Below are 18,625 nucleotides of genomic sequence, written 5' to 3' on the forward strand. Positions count from 1 at the left end.
TGGCTTTTGCACTGTGCTGTATATCAGATTGTACCAGTGAAAAGTAAATGAGCACATAACAGGAATTATTAAACTGTGAACAAGGATATATCCCACTTAGATTCTATGATAAATGAGTGTGCAGTTCAGCACAATAAGAGTGGAAGCACTGAACAGAGATAGGATGCCTAGGAGTGAAGATAGAACCCTAGATAAGCCTAGCATTCAGCACATGGGGACGTATGTGACAAAAAATAGCAAGTGCAAAGAGCCAAAACACTGAGCTTGAGACTTCCTGATGAAGATAAAGGAGCTGAGTGTCATGCTGCTGTACTAGGGCATGAGTTCCCTACCTCTGTGTTACCTGGGAGCTGGTAGCCAGCTCTTCATGACAGATATCCACACATTTTTTAATAGCATGCAAGTATGGCTCATTTCTTCCTGCAAAAGTATGACATCTGAGAGCAGTAAAAGAGGAAGTGTTCTTGTCCAACCCTGTTTTCCTACAAAATGAGGAGACCTGAAGTATTTCAACCCCAGTTTTCCCAACCCAGAAGCACGGTTCCTAGTACCGCTTTTCAATTTTCTATTAAAAAGTCATGGTCCCAGGAACAGTGATTAAAACGCTGGCCTCTTCACTCCTGAAGTAGTGCAAGTAATTTTAGGATACATGTGCATTTCTTCTTTTTCCTTTTATCTAGTCCAATAAATCCTGAGATTTGGAGGAGATCTGGATCCCCTTAGACAGAAAGAAAAGATGGGCAGGTTTTCTTGTTCCTGCGAGAATGTGCCAGCCACACAGGTCAGTACACACTAAAATCTCCTATTGCATTTCTGACAGAAAAGAAGATTTGGAACATTTTTGTTTTGTGAAATATGTAAGTCTGTTGATATATTTTTAGGCATGGTCTGAGAATATCTAGCAGGCCATGCCTCTAAGGGTCTGGGCAGTGAGACACCTGGCTGTATGCCAGCTAGGCAGTCCTGTAAAGAAGAAAGAAACTGAACACCGATGTAAATAATTAGAAAAAGACACTAGCTAACCCACGGTATACTTACATAGAGACTATTAGAATTGTAGCTTTGCATTGCTTTGAGGAAGTTCTTCCAGATTTAGGAAGATTTTAGGATTTTAGGAGCTTCAATTCCTTCCTTGATCCTAACGGTTCCATTATCACCCTTTGTCTTCAACAAAACTAGGGAAATCCCCATTTCCTATACTTATAAGGGTATTTTGATGTGTGTTAAACAGGGTATACTTCAGAGGCATAATCACAAAGTGTGTTCAATTTGCAAGTGGTTATTCCCATTTAGGCAAGCTGATGGACAAAGAAGTTTTAAAAGCTCAGACTGCACACTAAGGTTAACAACCGACATTGCAGTAATTCAGATCCTGGATGAAAAAATGCTAGGAAAGTTTAACAAAAATAACTGCGAAGGAATATGTGAAGAAATGGTAGAAGACTAAAAAGAGCAGGAGGAAAAGCCTTACTGAGGCATTAAACAGAGCAAGAGTTTAACTTGCAACCCTGCTAAGTTCGCAATCTGAGAAAATGTCAAAATTTCAAAATCAATAGAAGCGCATCTTTAACTGGCTTGAAACCTAGCAAAGACAAGTTTGATTTTGCCAGTCATAGCCCTGTCTACTAGTTCTGTATTGATGCTGAGGTATTCACCAATGTACTGGCTAAAAGTTTGGACTCTCTGCTGCCCAATTAGTTTAGTGGAAAGCAGAGAAATTCTTTCTAAGGGCATTAATTAGCAGATAATATATGAAGAAGTGTAATTGTATGAAAGGTATGCCATTGTCCTGTGACATACAGGAAGTTTTAAAAGGACCTGAATTAAGTGATTTAGATGGGAGTCCTGAACTGCATGGATAATCGGAAAGCATCACAAGTATTGGATCAATGGGTATGGTTCCATTATAAAACTGCTCTGGCTGGAGTCAAAGCTAACCACAGTTCTTTGTATCTTCAGCATATACTTCCTTTTTGTGATAATCTTACCACTTTTGCAGAAGTTAGCACAAAAATTCCCTCTTGCAGGTATAATATATAGCATATGTGGAGAGTGAAGTCACACAGAATATAAATGACATTTTAATGATGATTGCTGATCCACTTCTTTGCAGGCCATTGTAATGAAAGAAATTAGGAAAGAATTTGTGAAGTTTATAGAAGATCCAGAGCTTAGTCAATTAAGCCAAACTTCTAGCATTAGTATTTCAAACAAGTCAGACTACTCACAAATCATTACACGACAAATGTGAACTCAGTGAGAAAAATCTTAATCAGCTCCTGAGGAGTTTCTAGCATCTGCCTCCTGGGAAAAAGACATGATGCAAATTACATTTCTATAGCAGAAAAAAGTGGAAAAGATTTAATACGAAGGAACAAGCCAATAATACTGCGAAATGCTAGAATGAAAAAAATTAATCTTCTCACCATGGGTATTATTTCAGACATTTCTGCTGTCTCTCCTTATTCACTTGAAGAGGAGTTGTAGTCCTCCATTTTAGCTATCATTTAAGCAGAGAAGTATGCTATCTTCAATTCAAATATTTAATGTAGAGCAGAACTGAGAAGAGGAACAAAAGATATTTGGACTTTCAATCCTTGTCAACTGTGAGTGAAGCCAGATCATAATGCATTACTTTGGAAAAGACCCCAGCACCTGGATATGCAGCCAGGCAATTTATACATCTGTTTATGTATCAGTCTGAAACACAACAATCCTTTTTTCTGTTTATGTCATAGGTGCCAGTAAAGAGTAATTATGTATGTAGCTGGGCTCTCAACATCTCTGCAGTGAGTCCTGTAGGGCAGGCCAAAAACCAGAATGGAAATGTTTGGAGTATTTTGCATGTAATAAATAAAATCAAAACCATAACAAAGCAACAAAAAGCCAAATACTTAAGATTCTTAGTGGAAGCAAAAAATCTTTAGTGCTTTTATTTTGGAAACAGGAATGGTTTCCAAGCAGGGACATTGCAGTACCTCCAAAATGCAACATGCTCTTCTGCAATCTGCCAGGCCTACGAACACAGAGCTAAGCTGTCCATGCAGCCAGCTTGCTGTCAGGAGGGGGGGCAATGAGTGTGAGAGATGGAAATGTAAAGGGTTAATGACTCAAACAATCGACCATTTGCAAAAACAGCGGGTGCTTTGCTGATGATGTGCAAGGTAACAGCCTAGGTGCAGAGGGTGTGCATACCCACCACCAGGGACTACAAGCTGGGTTTTGAGATAAAGGAGAAGGCTTATAAGAAGTAAACCCTTTGGAGGTGGGATAATGCTTTTTATCATGTCAATTTCCACTCATATAACTGGCTCAGGTGTAAAAACTCTCCACCCTAGAGGAGGTATTGGAACATTCACATTCACATTCACTCATAGGCCTGAAGGTATTCATCCCTTCTGATGAGGCATAACTGGCTCAACAATGCTGATGTGAGAGGCAGTTGTCATGTCTTAGAAGGTGTCATAAACCATCAAAGACCCCAAAGTACCCCCAGATTAATTTCTGAGGCCTTCCACCAGAGGACTGCATGTGGTCTTCAGTGTTACATCAGTGGAAGACTCCCCCTCCAGGGGAGGTACTTGGGTGAGTACACCTGAGCATATATTAACCCACTTTGTGTTTCACAGGCTTTCCCCACCACCAACAGATTAAGACTGTGACCATCACTTCCACCAACAGACACTGAAATTGCAGCAATCAAGTCTCATCACTGGGTCCACGGGTAGTGATATATTTCTACTCTTATCCTTTCTTTCTCTTTCTTTCTTTTCCTTATACATTTTGTCAAGTGTTATCATTATGCCTTCATATTGCTATATTTCTACAGATAATTACCAAAATAGCTACATCTCCTTTCCATTGGAATCAAATTGTTCTGAAGAAAAATCTGTTATGTGTATATATATATTACGTGTATAAACATTTTTTGTTTAGTGTTGTTTCACTTTAATCTGCCCCAAGGGATCTCTTATGAACAAGAATCTCAGCTACCCCACCTTCAGGGGTGGGTCGTAACAGCAAGGAGCCAGCATCTGTGAAATGGGGTGACACCCAGGCAGGAGTAGCCTAACATGGCATATCAGCCATGATGTTTCCCAGGGATTCTTGATACCTGCCAGACTTCTTGCTGGAGAACACAGTGTCCTGGGAGTATGGGAGTCCACCACCTTCCCTGGAAAGCTCTAAAGATCTAGAGGTTCTGCAATCCACTTTCAGAGCAGCCTGACAAAACACTTGTTTAGAGGCAGTAGGTGGAAATGCCTGTGGACTCCTATACTAAGTCTTTTCATCTGAGAAACTGCTGGACTGATATACCAGTTTGGGTGAAATTCAGTAGCCTTGATATCCTCCTAAGACAGGGAAAAAAATAAGCTTGAAATGTTTAATCTGCTTTAATTGCAAAGAGATCTAGAAACCCATGCCATCTTCACGTTTGGAAGTTGTGAAATGCTCTTCTCATCTAAGGAGGATATATATAGGCCACACTGTTTGTGGGATGCCCCAAAGACAGAAGTAGTGATGGATCTGTACAACTTTCATTCTCAAGGTAGAACTTCATCATTGCTCTGGATCTTCCTAGTAGTACAAAAAAATCAATGAAATCTATCTCACACATCCCAGTCCCACCCAGAGCCCTTGACGTGAATGGCAAACAGAAGTGGTGGGGAACAGCTCACCCTGCAGACAGCAGTGAATAGCGGAGGTGATAACAAAGCTGCAGATCTCATGTCAAAATCTTTTACCATCTGTACAAAAAAACCTGCATTTCGCATAACAAATCAATAGTTTAATGTCTGTACTGCTGGCAATCTGCTCTTCTGAGTCACATTCCAGTGACTGAGTTTGTTTTCATTCAAGAAATAAATAAATGCTCTTTCTCTCTTCCGGTTAAAACTGGATTCAAACATTGCTAGCAAACACCCTGAACAGGCTCTGTAGAGATACAGGTCAGGATTACAGTCAAGGTCTAAGAGATAGATGCACAAAGGGATGCCCTGAAGGCTTTTCAATTTCAGTCCTCAAAAACCTCAGGTGTCTGAGGGTACTCCACAGCAAGGGACCCATCTCGTTTCCCTTTGTGCATCTGGATCCGCAAATGAAGCACCTGTGGAGGATGGAATGTCTCACGTCTGCAGTCTGACCCAGTGAGCTCATGAGCTCACCAATCAACAGAACCCACAAAAACAAGCAGAAAGGCAAGCAGTATTGTGTTAGATTAAGAGCTCTCCCTGGGTACCGCTGTTCCTATTTTCAAACACAGTTCTCACATGGATCCAGAAACATTTCAGGGGGCAAGTTACACGGCCCCCTGTGTTGTACATATACCTGTCTTTTTCCCTTGCCTTAATAAATTGAGTATTTATCGTGGGAAGAGGAGGGCTTAAGCACTGGAGGCATCTCACTTCATCTAGGGGCAAGGATGATGGATTGCCAATTTCAGCTACAAAATTGTTCGATATGGATTGAAAACAGAGAACCTCACAGTTTTGTGACAGGAGTCAGCCCCCGAGTGCTGCTACAACATACAGGACACAGTACTTCCTCCTCTCTCCTGTCCTGAGGCTGCTGCCAGCCTGATGACATGAGTAGTAACTTTGGAAGAGCTGTTGAGGTGGGAATCACAACAGGCTGGCCCTTGGACTTAGGAGATGTCTTGACCCATCTTTGTCCTTGTGCCACTATAAGAAGAAAGGTCAGCTTTAAGACACATCCTCTCTTCAGTTTTTCCTCTTCACTACTTGAGACACATCCTTCCATCCCAAAATTTAGGCTCTGCAACATTAAAGGTCTTTACGTGGATCTAGACATAAACCTGTTGCTTTCTGAATAGTGTTTCTGCCAAATCTTTAGTGCAGGTAAGAACAGATCAGCACTGTGCAGACAGGCTGAAATTGTACTTCTCTTGAGCCATTTAAGATGTTAATCAGATAGACTTTTTATGGGCTTGTCTTTTAAGCAGAGGCATTCACAATGCCTTCTGTATCCTGAGTCTCAAACAATTTCCTAAGGCTTCCTTCATGCTCCAAATTCCCAATTATCTTCTAGCCAGCATAACTGCAGTCATTGCCCCTGATAATTTTTTTGCCCTCATTTCTTCATTTCCCTTACATTTCAGAAGCAGTGCAGAAATGCAGGTGCAGGATAAAACAAGTTTAATTTACTGTGACAAATAATGCAAGGAATTTCTTTCATGGATTATTCATTTTATACTGAATGCAATAATAATCTCATTTTTTAAAATTTAACTGAAGTTGCAGTATTTGCAGTTTACTATGTTAGAAGGTCAGAGAATCTTACTGTATAATTTAGGCCCTGTTTGTCACAGAATGGACAGGTTCTTATCCATTGGAATTATGGAGAAACAGATAACTAGCAAGATCTATGGTAACTTCAAGGTGGTTACTGAATGGGAGCTGGCTTGTAGCAGACATTAAAGAGAGGGGCAGTGAAAACTTAATTAGCACTCAAAAATACTTTAAACAAAGGATGTCACAGACAGTCTGGGCAAGAAGAGGGATACTTATTCTTCCATCTAACTGTATAGCTACATAAAATACGCATATAAATGATAATAGGCTATATTCCACACAAAAGAAGACAGCCATTGAATAAAGAGGACACTTAATTGTACATGCATCTTTCAGCTTTGACAAATACCTCTTGAACCAATCTGCATCCCACAAGCCAGGATTGGGGACTGAAATTATGATGATTTAATGGATCAGTTTTATTCACTGCTGTCTATTTCCAGAAGCCAGCAGACAATTAAATTTTATCCATATGTGGATGTAGGAGAAAGCTCATGGTTAAAGTGATAATTAATGCAACATGGCAATTAATGCAATACCTAAAGAGGACAAAGGTGAATGGTACCAATAGAGATTAAGGGACTTTTGAGGTTACAATGTGAAGAGAGAGTAGAAAAAATCCTGCAAGAATAAGCATTAAAGACCTTGACCACTCCTTTCTTTGCTTATGGCTACCACAAAGTACCATCTTTTGTTTGCTTTGATATAGTATTATCTGAGATGCATTTAGCTGGGTTAACAATTACAGACTATTGCTCTGCTTCAGACAATAATTATCTGACATTTTGTTGCAGGTAGAAAAGTGATGAAAGGTTTAAAAAACAGTTCTACCATATGATTGACCTAAAGAGATTTACAGAAATATTTTCATCAGTATGGTAGTTCAAGGTATACAGTGCTATTACAAGTTAGATGAAGCATGTGACTAGGAAAAACCACCTAGGATTCACCAAGGGCAAATTGTACTTGACAAACCTGATTGCCAAAGTAACCTGCTTGGTGGACGTTGTCTACCTGGATTTCTCCAAGGCTTTTGATACCGTTTTCCACAGCCTCCTCCTGGAGAAACTGATATGTGGGGCTCTAGACAAGTGGCCTGTGCAGTGAGTGGGCAACTGGTACCTGCCACAGGTAGGTTCCCCCAGGGATTGATATTGGGCCTGATGCTGTTTTATACTTTCATAAGTGATCTGGATGATGGGATCAAGTGTAACCTGACAAAGTTTGCCAATTATACCAAACTGAGTGGGGAAGTGGACACTTAGGAAGGTAGAGTCACCTTGCAGGAAGAATTGGATGGGCTGGAAGACTGGGCTAACAAAAACCTTATGAAGTTCAATGAGGTCTTGCATCTGGGAAAACATAATCCAGGACTGCAGCACAGTCTGGGATCTACTCAGCTGAGGAGCAGCCCAGAGGAAAGGGACCTGGGGATCCTGATGGACAACAAGCTCAGTATGAGTGAACAGTGTACTGCTGTGGCAGAGAAAACCAACAGGATGCTGGGTTGCATCAACAAGGGTATCACTAGCCTTTTTTGACATCATGAAGAAGTCATTATCCCACTCTGCTCAGCACTAGTCAAGCCACACCTGGAATACTGTGTTCACTTTTGGCCTCTGCTGTACAAGAAAGATGTGGACAGGTTGGAAACAGTCCAGAGAAGAGCCACAAAGATGATTCAAGCACTGGGAAGCTTGGTGTGAGAAAAGGCACAAGTTACTTCTGGGGAGAGTCCAATTGGTCAAAAGAGAAAAATTTTTCACAATACGAACAATCAGTCATTGGAATAATCTCCCCAGGGAAGTGGTAGATTCAGGTGGACAGGCTGCTGGGCCTTCTGCTGAGAAAGGTTGGACCAGATGATCCTTGAGGTCCTTTCCAACCTGGTATTCTATGATTTTATGAAAAACTGTGCCTGCTCTCTGCTTGCCATAATCAAGGTCCAGGATTCAGAAAGAGCTGCTAAAACAACAAAGACTGAATTTTCTTGTTTTTACAGGAATGGTTCCAAATGAAACTCTTTCTAGCAGCAGGCAGCACTTAAAAATGCAGGATCATACTAAATTCAAAACTATAGCCAGAAGAATATCAGTGTGGCATATTTTATTTAAGCAATGAGGCTACAGGGAAGAAAGAATGGCTATGTTCCCATTCCACTGCCAATACTGTCACATGCTGATCTTAACTTACATGTTATGATTTGTTTACTCATCATTATCCAAATTCTGATTTAGACGACAGTAATGTAATTTTGGACTTCAAGCTCATCATGTTGCCCTGCTTCAGGCCAAAGACAAAGAAGAACATTTGGTTCCAAACTGCTAATAGCTTTTGCTATTTTTACTCAAAGGTCTGGTATAAAACAAATATCCCAGAATGGCATTTATTTCCTGCTTATATGCACTTTATGAAGTTTAAAAGGAAACTTCATATTATCTTGACATTAGAAAATCTTCTAAAGCTCTCTTGTGAAGCTACACAAAGTGACTTCAGCTAAAGGTGGACCAGGCAACAGATAATTGAGTTCACAGGTCTTGCAATAGATAAGACTTCTTAATTTTTAAATGTTTTCAGGCTAATTGCATTATTTAATCATTAGGAGTGCCTTGTATTTACAGAGATCACCATTCTGTATGCACAAAAGCTCACAGGGAGTAATGAAGCTCTCTTTCCCTCTCCCCACGCACCCACACCCCTCAGAGGCAGCTCTGCAGTCCACTGCCCTCTCAGGAGCAAGGTTGCATAGAGAAAGAGGGCAGAGGAGAGGGCACCACATTACTGCTACGGCGGCATTGCCCTTTCCTCCATCTACACCACAGGTTTGCCACCTCTGTCCAAGAACAGTGTAATAATCTGAATCTTACTCCTGTGGGGGAATAATTTTTTTTGCATAAAGACTAGATGGCACAGCCAGGAGAGATTTAAATTGAAGCAGAATCATAAGGAAGGCTGGTACATGGCAGAGACCCCTACTGTGGGGATGTGCAAGGGCTTCCTTCTACCAGTGGTACAAGACCATTAAAGTCACTAAAAAAACCAAAATCTAAAGTATTCTAATTCAGAAGCCACTGTAAAGTGAATTAATTTTCAGCTTTATTATGGAAGATGAAGCTGAATTAATCACTGGACTGGAAGAACATGTTGAAGGAGTTAAAAGACAACCAACTAGGAAAAAAAAAATTCAAACTCAATTTAGATTTCTTCGAGAAGGTTATATGGCAAGAAGGCTGTGAGTCCACAGTCAAAAGACAAGAAACTTTGTCCTAGGTTGCTTTCATTGCAGATGTGAAGTGAAAGAAGCTATCATAAATGGAGGAAATCCAACAGAATGTAATAAACGAGAAAAGAAAGAAACAGATAACATAATTTGTGAAGTGAACACAATTGATAAGAGAGGCTAATAACATGTCTCTGGGCAACATAAAATGAGAAGCTTTTTAAAAATATGGTAGGAACAAATGAAATCCCAGCAATAATACAAGTCCATTACTAGAAATCATAATGCCATCAACAATGAGACAGGAAATGCAGGAGTGTGCATTAAATAAATCCCTGTTCTGTTTTCTAAATGAAACTAGAGGAAGTGATGTTTTCACATGAAGATGATGAAGTACTCTGTTAAGAGCTGAGAAAGATATCAAAAAAAAGCCCAACCCTTGTATGGGGGATAATTTGTTTCAAATCAGCAGGCCTGAGTAACTTACACCTGAAAATTCCAGCAAGCTGGAAGCAATTTAAAAGAGTTTTGAGATTATCCAGATGACTCTAGCACAAGTATTCTCTAGGTAATCAGTTCTAGACAAAATTGTACTAAACCAAGATGAGATTCAGTTAATTATGACAACAAATATGATTCTGTAATAATCTTAATTACATGTGTGGGAATAATCAATTTAGCTGATACATGTATTTGGGTGAAGCAGGTTTTTGTGAGTCATTTCTCTTACTACTGCCTGGCACAATTAATGCTACCACACAACATCAGTGACATATGCATTAAACGGATTAAAATCAAGATAATAGACAGATCTGTGAAAGGTGGCACCAATAATATTGAAAGTTGGCATCATCTGTGAATGTAGGTGGTTTACAGGTGGTTGTGTCATTCATTGGCATAGAAGAAAACAAAAATACAACCGCTGATAAAATGCTGACTAACATAAAGATTGGGTTGAACCCTCTGCCCAAAGAAATTGAGGTGTAATACAGAAAATATTAAGTTATGAACAAAATATGAAAAGCAGATTTAAAGTCAGTTAGAGATGCCTCAATAACTGTGAGTAAATTGTTTAATTTACAGTCTCCTTGGTTTTCTCATGTGTCTATCCCAAAGCAGTAGTCAGAATATGTCATCCTCCATACTCTTTCCTGAAAGCATTGAACAAATTATAAAAATGCTTATTGTGGGCCCTCCACTCCCTTTCCTAGGTTAGACACAACAAAAAATGAAAAGGCAGCAACCTTTTCTTTTTGAAGGACTTCTGATGTGGGAGGGTACAGTGGCTGCTCTTTAAACCATGATCAGGATTCATCCAAGCAATTAAGATGAGAGATGCATCTGTGCTGTCTTCCAGCTAGGAAGACTGACTGTTATAATTTCTCATTTAGTTTCTTACCCACTACCTAAATGTTTACCAAGAAGCCAGTGTGGGTTATGCAAAAGGTATGTTCAAACTCTATTGATTAAACTGTCCCATCATTTGGTGAAGACTGCAAAAATCCCAGGGTCAGAAATCAGGATAGCTGCAATGTGGGGAGTTCCTTCACTTACTTGAGTGGTGGGAAGTATAAGCTATGACCAGCCACAAGTTAAAATGAACGGGTAGTACAGATGAAGGATTGCAGCCCAGGACTAACTGGCACATAACATGTCTTGAGACGTCTTGGGGTTTTTATCGTTCTCCCTTGCTCTCACATTTTGAAGGAAGGAGTTTAATCCCATCTCCCACAGCCCATGTTGGGCTCACTGGAGGTTCCCACAGGAAAACAAAGATACTATCAGCTGTTGCATTCTCATTCCAGCTGTTCTGGAAAAGAAAGACCAGGCTTCTGTACATGACACTGACCTGCAGAAGATTACGCTGGGTGGTGTAATGAAATGTGATTTTCTTCTCCCATATGTGGTGTTTGAAGCCCAAAGAAAGAAAAAATATAAGTGGCAGACTATTGTACCTGAACTAATTTCAAAATATGTTGTGCTACCAAACTGCTCGCTACCAGCCATGGCCTCTCCACACATGCTCTGCTGACCTGTCACAGGCAAGATATAGTAAACAGCAATTGATGGTGGATCTGAATAGTAGGGTTTATCTAAGAATCAGTAAGATTCAAGCTTTTGCCCACCTGATTGCTTCACCCTCACTGGCTCTCTGCAGCGTTATGCTCACTTGGTCTTGACTTCTCTTTCTCACAGGGTGAACACTGCTGGCCTAGGAAGGTTGGGCAGAAAGTTGTGTCAGTTTCTGTTATACAACTGCTGGTAGGCATCACCCATCAAGGTCTCTGGGTGCCCCGACATTCATCCATCTCCCTGATTTCCTGGATCTCCACCCTCTTCCACGATGTTTCCTCCAACCAAGGTCTTCATCCCCATCCTGGGGTGGTTTCTTTTTTCCCAGAGCCAAGATAGTCTGTGTGCAAGAGCACACATATAATCAGCCCCATAATGGGTGGTCCTGTCTCATGTCCCTTTATCGATAGTAGTGTTCAAGACATGCTACATGCACTTTCTAGTGCTAGTGTTATAAAAATATACAACTAACCCTTATGAGCCAGAGCTAGAGAGCAACAGGCTTCTGCTTTGGGGTTCAGAAGTTCAGCTTTGGGCATTCACTCACACACACATATGCATGTGTAGCCTGTCCACATTCATTTAAGCTCTTTTTTTTTTTGCCTAGAGCACTACCTAGTACAAGTAAAATTTTGCCCTGCGTTTCTTTCATCATTATCCTACTGACTGACTCTAGGCAACTCTATAGCCAAAAGACACTTCTCAGTGCTTAATCCTAACTGCACTCCATCCCTGTGTGGCCTAAGTCAGGGAATGTTGCTATGGGACTAGAGGTAGAAAATACCTGGTTTGAATCTTCTACTAAACTCAAAGAAGAAGCTCTGCAGTTAGCAAAATCTGACATAATCTTCAGATTGTGCATTCTCATGGGGAGAGATGAAGAAGCAGGAATTAGCCTTCATATTTTAGGTCTGTTATCAGTAGTTTCTTAGAGAGAAATAAATGATAATTTTCATTTTCTCAATGTGTTCTTGTAACCCCTTATTTCCTTTCATTATTTGTCAGTCCATCATCCAGAAGATTTTTCATCATTGTATTTTTTCTTCCAGTAAGATCTTTGGCTAAACTGTATGAAACGTGCGTCTATAAAATTCAGATGAGACATATAATGAATACAATGCTCTGGCACGTCTCTAATATTAAAAGTGTGTTGAACAAAGATATCAGAAACTCAGAAAAGTATAGGTTGTAGCATAGTGTTTCAACAATCTTAACTTCTAATAACCAAATATAGTCTATATAATAACTTAAATCATCTTTCACGAATTCTCCCTTGCCACTAAAATGTAGAACTCATCAACTGAAATTTGGAAACTGGGCAGCACGAAGAAGCATTTTGCATGCAGCTACATGCAGCAGAAGTTTGTGCAACTTTAGCTGTCACAAACAAGATCTAATTAAAAAGAAAATCAAGAAATAAGTAACACCTTGCCTAAATATCTTCAGATTAACACATGCTATTGAATCAACAGATCTCACTAACAAATGTTAGTAAAATAACTGTAGAATGACTCATGCCAGTGAGACAGATGAGTGAGTATCAATATCAAAATTTTGAAGAGGAAAACACAATCACAGGAAGCCTAAGGATCCAATCTAGAAGAGTCTGAGGTTTCTCTAAGTTTGCAGTCATTAAAGAGAACTGAAGATACCAATTCCTTTGCTAAAATTAATAGTCAGAAAATGTAGCAGATGCCAAAGTACCAATGGGTTCTAAAAGCAATTGAAAACACTAATGTAAGAAAGACTGTTGATTAACCACAGAGCTGTTATTCAGGAAATTCAAGAACATGAGGAAGTATCACTGGACTCTTCTCTTACTATTATATTCCTACTTATCCCAGATACTAGGGAATGTGAACACTTGGTCTGATCTAATAGAAGCAATCTTAAATTCTCGTTACGTTCCATACCTCTGCAGAGAATCTATGTAATATTTCAATGAATTTTACTTCGGAAAAAAAAAAGCAGATCAAGTGTCACATGAGATACCACAAGCTGTTTTGTGCTTTGCAGAGGGACAGGGCTTTCTCTATAACTAATTGCACACCAAGCATGCAGCAAAGTAAGCTTCTTGGGGAGTAAATGATCCAAGAACAGTTTAACTATATCAGGATTACATACTCCAGGGATTTAGCTAAAGCAGGAGGATTTGCATGGTGTGAAACTCCTGAGAAATCTCTCCACAAAAACATGTTTTTCTTTCTTTCACATGGTGTGTGGTCCAGCAGCTGCTATTCAGTGTTTGTATTTTTTTCAACAATTCAAATTATTGAAAGATACTTATTAGTCCAAAAGCCAGCTACATTCTTAATAAGCTCTGCATATTCTTTTAAAGTGTAGTCTCAGAGGAAATGGTTATTCAGAAGGGTTAGGCAGTGCTCCTATTGTTGTAGAAAAACCAGGTCCTTGTAGCGCAGACATGACTTCTGTTTTCGAAAAGTGATGCAAGTACACATATTTGTTGAGAATATTGATAGGATTGATAAGATAACATGATGGGAGCCTTGGCCATGCACCTTCAATTGCATTTTGTTACCTATTCTAGAATCTATAGGCATGGTAAAGTTGGTCAACAGTGCTTGATGTATTGGCAGTTCTTGGATGGGTCTGGATAACCAGTATAATATGGGCATCATTCACCCCCATTTACTTTAGGTCATGCATTATTCTCCAGTTCATAGCTTCATAAAGCTGTGGAATAGCCTTTCTTTAGGACAACTTTTAAAAAAAGGACATAGCAAAAAGGATTAGATGTAGCCATAAATATGATAAATTGCTTGCTAGAAACTATATTAAATAGCAGCAATATCAGCCCAGAGATGAGTTCTGCAACAATCCTATTGCAAGCCTGTGTGGATGAATGATTCACTATGTGCTTGCTCTTCATGGACATCATTTAATGGAATATCCTATGTCACTAGTCATTTGCACTCCAAATACAGAAGACTTGTGTGTTGCTGTTTATCATTTCGTCACACTTTCCTCATTCTCCTATTAAATGATGGGAAAAGAAATCAGATAAAGTACAAGTTGTGCCTCCCACTCCTTTCTATCACTCCAGTGATACTCCTTTCTGTAGCACTTTATCCATACTCTTTTGACTGTCCCTATTGTGTGTTGCTTTTTTTTTCTTTGGTAGTTTTTGTTGGGCTTGTTTGTTTGTTGTCTAGTCTTTGATCAGGTTTTTCTCACTGTGCTTGATACTCAGCTTAGTGCTGACTCCTGCATCAAGTTCCTGAGTGCTCGAACATAAATTACGCCTGCATTTTGTGCAGTGGCTCTGTTTTCACAGTAGTCCAGGGACCCTCACTGAAAACCAGCCTAGATTCAGGATGATTCATGGATGAAATGCTCCCTGTCTGCACAGAGTTACACTATATGGAGTTAGTCCTTGTCAGAACTCGGCCCACTACTGCATACAAACTACACACAAAACTTAAAAAAGTAAGGGTTCCATCAGGAATGACTCCTGCTGTATATTTCCAAAGGATGTGTCTTCTAAATACAAACTTTGAATGTTGGTATACTACAGATAAAGAAACTTATGTATTTTTTTAAAGAACATTTGTTTGATGGTAAGTATTGCAGAGATGAAAGAATGAAATACGGGACCAAGCTGCAATGATGAAACTAAACAAAGACTACCAATTCTAGGCGCCTGTGGAAAAAAAGTCATAACAGGAAAGAAATAGCACTTCCTTTGACAGTGACAGCAAAGATTTGAAAATAGGAACAGAAAGTATACTGTCAAGATGACTTTATTATAGCCTGTTTGGGGATCTTTATCTCTTAAGTTGCTTGCAGCAGTGCATCTCATTTAGCTCGTCAGCTGATGCACAGCGCTTGACCCTGTGTCTTGGAAATATACTTGCTATCAGTCAAGCTTGTTTGTATTACTGTAGACTACTTTTATTTATCATAGTAATATACTTCATTTATATCCTTCAGTTGAGCTTTGCTCTCAGATTGACCCAGATGTTTGTATACTGTACAGGGAACTACTGTTGCTTTTGTGGCTTACATTGACTGAAGAGCCAGCCTGAAAAGACACTTGGGGCCAGGCTGTGTGGAAAAAAAAACCCAAATAGAACAGAGGTATCAAGTTGCAGTTAAATCCAGCCACATTATTTACAACATCTCAGACAATACTTTTACACCTCAAGGCATTTATAGCAATTACTCAATACAGAGTATGTATTATTTTAACCCCTAGTTATAGCAGATTTGACAGCTTGCGTGGTGGCATGGTAATCATCACTAAAGCTATCCCAAGTCTTGCCTCAGTGTTTAGAGGTGAAATGAGAAAGCTTCAGCCAGTAATCCTAACTTGTAAAAACAGCAGGTTTTATTTGGCTCTGATTACTCACCTTGCATACCTTCACTGATTTATAAATAAACAAACCAGATATGCTTAATGTTCATGGCACAAAGCTACGTGAGAGCAAGCCAGGCAGGTATTGGCTGACCCCTCTTGCTCAGTGTACGATTCAGTCCCTCATGTGAGAGCACTGGGCTGGAAAGATATGTCAGATTAAGAAGAGTAAGAAATGCTCCATGCTCTCTTTTTGTAAAGGTTTCATAGCATTCAATCTATAAGAAGCCTGCCCTCTGCTTCTTCCAGAGTTTGGATATAACAGGGCTATTGCTAGAAACCAAATTACTGAGATGTAAGGAGTTACCAGCTGGCAGATAAGCTGTGCTACCTAATTGTGTGAATGCTCCTTGTCTGTAACAAGTGAGGAGTAAAATGTGTGAGCTGAAATTATTGAGGTGGTTTGTATAAGAAATAAATATTTTATTTTACTGAGCCTCATCTCAGTGCTACTTATACAAATCGCAACTCTGACTTTTGCAATGATTTAAGCTAATGCTTTTATATTCCACCTACGGATTAGGTGACATATACACATACAGCCAGCCACTGCAGCTCAATGACAAATGTAAACCTATGGAAACTAATTATGGAGACTCAATTGCTTGTGATTATCTTCCCATATCTGATATTTTGTTCAACTTGTGTCAAAAACCATAAGAAAGAGGTATGCTTTGAAATTAGGAGAACTGAAGCCGTTTGTAAGTTTGAATAGGATTTCCATTTCAATAACCTGAATTGTTTATGGATTCAGGGACATAGGAAATATAACTGTGACTGGGGAACACAAGCAGGATATAATTTATTAAGCTCATTCTATTCAGTGTATTTGCTACAATGTCGAACATCAGCTTTTTTTTTTTTTCTTTTCCTATTTTTGAATCCTTTATCTTGGCCTTAGTAGGAGGTTTGCTGCTGTAGACTGGAAGATGGCTATTAGCAGATCTAACGTGTTTTTTCTATTTGATTTTCCACTCCTGTATGTTTATCACTCTTATTTATTGGTTTGCAAAGTCCTTGAAGAAACCAGTGCTGTGCTCTTGGAAATATCTTAGTCAAAACAGTCTTGAGACTTTTCTACCTCTGCTCAGTTGGTTGATGCGATATATGACTAAAACTCCTGAAAGGGCTTTAGACTTCACAGATGGACAGCATCTCTAAAAGAAGTGAAAAGAAAGCAAAAAGTAGAGACATTCAATTGCCACAGTACTTTTCTTAAGTGAAATCCTAGGGGCTAGATTGTATGTCACTCCACATTGTGTTCACTTAAGTTACACCACTGGAAATTGTAAAGCAGATGTAATTTGCTTCCAGCTCTCTGTACAGCAGCACTTTACATTATTACCAGCCACTGCTGTTAGGGACCATTGAAGAATCGTGCAAGAGAGTTTTTTTTCCCTCCCTTAAGGGTATGAAATTGTCTCCTGAAAGAAATGGTACAAGTGTCATTGCATGGACTTTCTCTCATTAACTGAGCACTGGGACAGGCTTGAAAATGTATAGCAGCCTGGTGACCTGGGGGTCTCCTCCAGCTCTAATTTCTGTGATCAAGGAGAAGAAGGATAGAGACAATATTGAATTATGTTCAAGGCACAAAGATTCCTGGAGCTGATTGTCTCTCCCAGGAAAATGTCAGTCTAAAAGATTTCCCAGTACCTCTCACTAGCAGTTTTGACATGTGAAATTCAGATGTTTCTCTGAGCTCTAGCTGATGTTGTTGATAATATTTATTATCACAAATGTCAGGACACTGTCCCAGTTGCTTCATTATTGAACTGTTTTTTATATGACCTTCCACAAGATTGGTCTGCAGTGTTTTGTGAAAATTCATAAGGTCTAGAATGAGCTTCCTGTGGTGACAGGACAGCAAATGATTAGAAATACTCTATCTCCACAAGTCATGTGGTCAGCAACACCAGGGCTTAATACAACTCTTCTGGAGTTGCTTTTGCCCTGTTTTCTCTCTTTAATCTTTGACCTAAGCAGTTCAGGTTGAATGCTTGGGATGCCTTTCTGATAGGTTTTGGGGAGTTATATTTAAGTGCTTGCAACTTTGGGAACTCAGGTATATAAAAGGTTGTAAACCTACCTCTGGACACATTTAGACAGACCTTTCAAAACAAATAGGACCTCTTTCATTGCTAACTTGACTCCAGACAATGTTAGTGATATACTGGTTGATTCTGCTTTGCAAAGATTCAGATACTGCTTGAACGCTTCTTTGAAAATTCTGAGCTAACAGAGAAGGGAGAAGGAAAATACTTCTTTGATAACCGTCTTAAAATACTATTTATCAGTGTGGTAAAGAACTTAGGAGTCTACTTCCTCTCATCTTTTCTTTGGGATGGCCACGTGCACTTCTTTAAAGTTGGTGTTGAAACCACCACTTTAGTAGCATTTTAACTTAGTTTTGTTTCACTAGGATGACAAACACATGTGCATTTTAGAAAAACATCCTTAGCAATTGGGAATTTTTTTCATCTAGATTTGCTTTCCTCATGTCCCAGCAATAGTACAGCCTGCTCTCCTGCTGCTAATGCTGAGTAGATGTAATAGATGTTTTCATCTGTCTTTTATGGGGTTTTCTCAGATCCAACAAATATCTTAGAATCAGGAAATGCACAAAGAGACATCTATTATTTTATG

General features: G+C 39.4%; 1 long non-coding RNA gene across 2 annotated transcripts in view; it reads right to left on the reverse strand.

Moving 5' to 3' along the window:
- Positions 1–1,514: 1,514 nt before the first annotated feature.
- The window catches only part of LOC113959181, a 39,959-nt gene continuing 22,848 nt past the window's right edge, over positions 1,515–18,625 (reverse strand). The window contains exons 4-5 of one of the 2 annotated variants that reach the window (XR_003531727.1): positions 2,427–2,559; positions 1,515–2,304 (exon numbers count right to left, since the gene is read on the reverse strand). This is a non-coding gene — a long non-coding RNA (uncharacterized LOC113959181). Of the gene's footprint in view, positions 2,305–2,426; positions 2,560–4,234; positions 4,353–18,625 lie in introns of those variants that run through there. The other variant, XR_003531728.1, reaches the window with a different exon arrangement.

The sequence above is a fragment of the Corapipo altera genome, unplaced genomic scaffold (assembly GCF_003945725.1).
Source record: "Corapipo altera isolate COAL_440 unplaced genomic scaffold, ASM394572v1 1, whole genome shotgun sequence".
In the NCBI taxonomy this organism is placed as follows: Eukaryota; Metazoa; Chordata; class Aves; order Passeriformes; family Pipridae; genus Corapipo; species Corapipo altera.